Here is a 5575-nt window from a genome sequence, read left to right as displayed (position 1 = left end):
CACGCACGCACACACGCCCAGTGTGAGTTTAAGCCACTGGGTCCGGGACTCAAACCGTGGTCGACTACGTGGGAGTCCAGTGACATAGCCATTACACTAACTGCTGGTCCCTCATTTTAAATGTCTTTAAAATCACTCAAAAGTTTTATACTTTTATCCAGCACAATTGTATATCTTATAATTATTTGCCTAATCTTTTTGTTTGAAACAATTAAATCGATACCATGAAGAATCATAAAACAAAAAATACTGTAAATACGTGTTTAAAGTATTTTCATTCCTGAACAATACCTGTGACATTCCTAGTACATACCAAAGTTCTATCTAATAAGGGATCAAAACTTTCACAACTACTCAAAGTGATCTTTTTCCTGTGTAGAAATAGTACTTTATCATTTAAATTAAACTATTAAGTTATTTCGCTTTTGGTGCACAGAAGTCAATGATCTCTTTTTCTGAGAGATTTTTGCACTTGCCAGAGATAGAAAGTGAGAAATCACGCCACGGGGGTGTAGCCACACAACAACCCTTTCTTCTCTGTTGTCTCTCAGGATTTTGGGCACACGTGCACACACACACACACACACACACACACACACAGTGTGAATTTTAATACACCAAGTCCCGGACTCAAACTGTGGTCGACCATGCGGGAGTCCAGCACTTCAATCACTTTGCCAACTGCTGGCTGCCAAAGATCTCCTTTTAAATGTTCCATTGTTAAACAAATGAATATCCAGTTTGTACACAGCTATGTATAGGGAGGAGAAAAATATGTCATCTGATATTAATAGATAGGTACATTAATATGCTCCTCATAGATGCCATCAGTCAAAGAGCTGTTTCTTGTGGAGTCCTAGCCAAGCTAAGAAGAGCAGATAATTGCTATTAAATTTCAGCTGTATCAGAACCATGCAGTAGTAGAATACTTGGCAAAGTCTTACTTAGGGCTTAGTAAAATGTATTAATGAAGGCATGTGGAGTCACTGAGAAACAATGAGGGAACTGGAAGCCATTAAAGTAGCCACCAAACTCAAAGAGAAGGCTTAGAATGGAGTGTGGAGAGCCAAGGGTGGTAGGGTTCAGGGGACAATACGAAGGAAGGAGATTGTTCTAGTCAGTTCTCAGTGTACTCCACCTTTCAGGGTCAGTAGAGTGAAGTGAAAAACCAGTTTCACACACTATGAAGAAATTCTGTAAACTCAGGATTATCATGTCAAATCAAGATGACATGCCTTCCATTGTTTAAAAATATTCTAGTGGATAGAACGTAACACATATTGCTAAGAACATTACCAGCCGGGCTAGCTCACAGCTTCTCAGGCAAGTTGCTACTCGCTGTGAAGAGTGTTTGTCAAATAGTTTACTTAGAGAGCTGCTAAGCATTTCAGAGACGAGAATATTTTTGCTTTGTTTTTTTTTTTTTTTTCTCCTCACTTCAAGAGCAGTAACCATGATCAAACAGCAGAAGGCACTTAAAACAAACAAACAAGCGAATTCCCATCACCCATTCTATTGGAATCACGGTTACTTTTTATTTTTCTCCATTTCTCACTTGCCCTTTTTCTAATGATGTCTGAAAGGACTTGATGTTGAAACGGTTGCAAGCAACAGTTTATTTTGAGATGGTGTTAGTGTTGGTTTGCAAAATAACTCAGTTATTGAATATGTTTAGACACCTTAAAAATCAAAACTGTTTTGCTCCTTGTGTTCTGAAAAAGATGGAGGAAAATCCTCCTGCATGAGTTTGGAAATCCTTCTGAGGATTGTCCTAGGTAGATAAGGAAGGGGAGGGAGAGGCCAGGCTGAAGCAGTAGGATTTCAGTGCACCCTCCGAAAATCCAGACTCAAGTCCAAGAGTTTATTTTTCAGCAGGCAAAAACCAAGGAGAACAGTGGAGAACCATGTCAGTTTCTGCTTATATCTTCTCTAAGAGAAATCTTCAGGGGTTGAAAAGAACATCCCAGAAGAAGAAATGGAAAGATCTAAAATAAAGCAAGGCAGAATAATAGTGAGAGGACATGTCAGGAACACCCTCGCCAACTTGAAAAGAACAGAAGTCAGCTCATCCTTTCTAGTTACTCTCTTCTGGAGCTGATCTTTAGGACACAAGGACATTTAGTGTCTGGATTCCCCTTCCAGGAACCAACATTCCTGACACTATAGGAGCATGTTAGGACCACCTAACATGCCACTTAAAAATAGTACTTTGAGGAACCAGCTGAAGTGTAATGGTTACGTCCCAGACCCGGAGGCTTCAAACTCATGCTGGGCATGTGTGCGTGCGTGCCCAAAATCCTGAGAGGAGAATGGAGGAGTAGGGATTGAGGCGTGGCCATTCCCCCAGGGGTGATTTCTCGCTTTCTGTCTCTGTCTCTCCCCAGCATGTGCACATGCCCTATAGCAAAAAAGAAAAAAAAAATAGCACTTTGAAACCAGCAGACGGCATAATGGTTATGTTGCTGGACTCCCATGTAGTCAATCATGGTTTGAGTCCTGGACCTAGCACTTAAAACTCATGCCGAGCACATGTGTGTGTGTGCGCACAAGATCCTGAGAGGAGAATGGAGAAAAAGGGATTCTAAGGGGGTGGATGTGGCCATCCCCCCTGGGAGGTGGTTTCTTGCTTCGTGTCTGTCTCTTTCTGTCTCTCTGGCAAGCACACATGCCCTATAGCACAAAATTTTTAAAATAACATTTTTTGAGAGGTTTTTGCTATAGGGCATGTGTGCTCACCAGAAAGACAGAGAGAGACAAAGAGACAGAAAGCGAGAAATCACCCCCCAGGGGGGATGGCCATGCTGCAATCCCTTCTCCATTTTCCTCTTGGGATCTTAGGCATGCATGCACACACACCTGGCATGAGTTTTAAGCCATTGGATCCAGGTATCGAACTGCTGGGTCCAGGACTCGAACCGTAGTCAACTGCATGGGAGTCCAGATACATAGCCATTATGCTAACTGCTGGTTCCTAATATCAAAATTTTTTAAAAGGCACTTCATGGACTTTTCTTAAAGTGTGACTATTTTTCCCTCATGTAAATCCCTTACTGTTCTCCCAAATCCTAAAAGTCTGTAGCTCCCCTGTGATAGAGGAAGAAGCCATTAAGCATATTTTGAGAGAAAGTGTGGCCAATGGAGCCACCAGAACTTCTGTTTCCTCACCTACCAACCTAGGATATCCACCTTTGTACTCCTCAAAACCACACAGCATTGGAATGTGGACACTCCATGCTAAACTAGCAAACCCTTATTTGAGTTTTTAAGTTTCCAACCATTTGTAGAAATATGGGATTTTTATGGAGTTTTCTTTTACGGTACTTCAAAAAATGCCTTTCTGAGAATTCTGAGGAGGAAAGAATAAGGAAATGTCACAGGAGAAGAAACAGAATCCAATTCTCTCTCTTTTTCCTCTGTGGTCTTCTTCCCCATTGAGAAATCTTTCAACCTGAAACCTGATGATTCATCACCTGACCCCATAACCCCATTGAGAAATCTTCCAACGTGAAACCTGATGATTCATCACCTGACCCCATAAATTTGTCTTTCTAAGGTGATAAGATGATACATTCTTTGCCAGATCAGATGCTATCCTTGGAAAAGCTGCTGAGGTGCTGACTTGACTCCATGAATAAGAATGTAATCAAATGTCATATTTATCCCCTGAGCTTCAGCAGTGACACCCACTTTTCATAGGTTTTACTATGCATGAGCTCATAAATGCCACTTAGAATCACCTCATTTAATCCTTACAACAACGCTGTAGGTGAGTGTGGCTATGTTCTTTCCAATTGAGGAAGCCAAAGCACAGAAAACCAAATGGTGTCCTCCCTGAGATGATTGTAGTAAGGACTGTAGCCCACCTCGGCATGACTCTGAGGCTGAGCTTAGAACCAGATGCTCTGGGGGGGTCTCATTTTTGTGGAGACTTGGAGTAGGTCAACTGCTTCAAGATGAAGCTGAATATCTCCTTCCCTGCCACTGGCTGCCAGAAACTCATTGAAGTGGACGATGAACGTAAACTTCGTATTTTTTTATGACAAGCATAGGGCCACAGAAGGTGCTGCTGATGCTTTGGGTGAAGAATGGTAGGGTTCCGTAGCACGAATCAGTGGTGGAAACACAAGCAAGGTTTCTCCATGAAGCAGGGTGTCTTGACCTATGGCCATGTCCTCCTGCTACTGAGTAAGGGACATTCCTGTTACAGACCAGGGAGAACTGGAGAAAGAGAGTGCAAATCTGTTCGGGATTGCATTGTAGATGCCAATCTGAGCCTTCTCAACTTGGTTATTGTAAAAAAAATGAGCGAAGGCTATTCCAGAACTGATACTACAGTGCCTCCTTGTCTGGGGCCTAAGAGAGCTAGCAGAATCTGAAAACTTTTCCATCTCTCTGCAGAAGATGATGTCCACCAATATGTTGTAAGAAAGCCCTTAAATAAAGAAGGTAAAAGAGTTAGGACCAAAGTGCCTAAGATTCAATGTCGTGTGACTCTGTGTGTCCTGCCACACAAAAGCTGGCGTATTGCTCTCAAAAAACAACCTACTAAGAAAAATAAGGAAGAGGCAGCAGAACATGCTAAACTTTCAGCCAAGAGAATGAAGGAGGCTAAAGAGAGACACAAAGAACAGAATGCCAAGAGACGCAGGCTGGCCTGTCTGAGAGCTTCTACTTCTAAGTTTGAATCCAGTCAAAAACAAGATTTTTATAAGAGAAACAAATAAATAAGATCAGGTTTAAAAATAAATAAATAAGAACCAGATGCTCTGTTGCTTTGGCCACGTACCTTGGCTTTACCAAGCATTCAAGAGGATGCTAACAAGTCCACTTTAGCTGGATATAAGAATTAAGCAGGACTGACCTGGATATTACTAATGAGAGTAATATTACTCTGGAGGAGGTGGCATCAGTGGCCTTGAGGAATTGCATTGAATCAGCATGAAGGTGACAATGTGCAGAGAACACAAGTCCCACTGTGAGAGAATGCATGCACATCAGTAATCAGTAGACATGTCATCAGATGGGCTGGCAAGGCCCTGGAAAACAGGAATGGAGTGTGGGTGTGACAACCAGAGCAATAGCAACCACTATAGTTTCTTTTCTTTTCTTTTCTTTTTTTTTTGGAGAGGTTTTTGCGATAGGGTGCATGCACTCGCCAGAAAGACAGAGAGAGACAGAGAGACAGAAAGTGAGAAATCACCCCCCAGGGGGGATGGCCACACCACAATCCCTTCTCCTCCATTCTCCTCTTGGGATCTTGGGCACGCACAAACATTGACCCAACGTGAGTCTAAGCCACCAGGTCCGGGATTTGAACCACGGTTGACTCTATGGGAGTTCAGCAATATAGCCATTACTCCAATTGCTGGTCCCAACCATTGTAGTTTCATTCATTCACTCACCCAACAATTATTTATTGAGAGCATTCTATATGCCAGGTGCATTTCTGGGTGGTAGGAATCCTACAATGAAGAAACCAGGCTAAATTCCTGCCCTCGCAAACCTCACATTCAAGAAGCATGATGAATATTAAAGTTGGCTATCAATCAAGGAGAGTTTATCTTCATCTGACATT

The sequence above is a fragment of the Tupaia chinensis genome, unplaced genomic scaffold (genome assembly GCF_000334495.1).
Source record: "Tupaia chinensis unplaced genomic scaffold, TupChi_1.0 Scaffold000090_1, whole genome shotgun sequence".
Classification (NCBI taxonomy): Eukaryota; Metazoa; Chordata; class Mammalia; order Scandentia; family Tupaiidae; genus Tupaia; species Tupaia belangeri.
Note: the sequence above shows the minus strand (reverse complement) of the source record.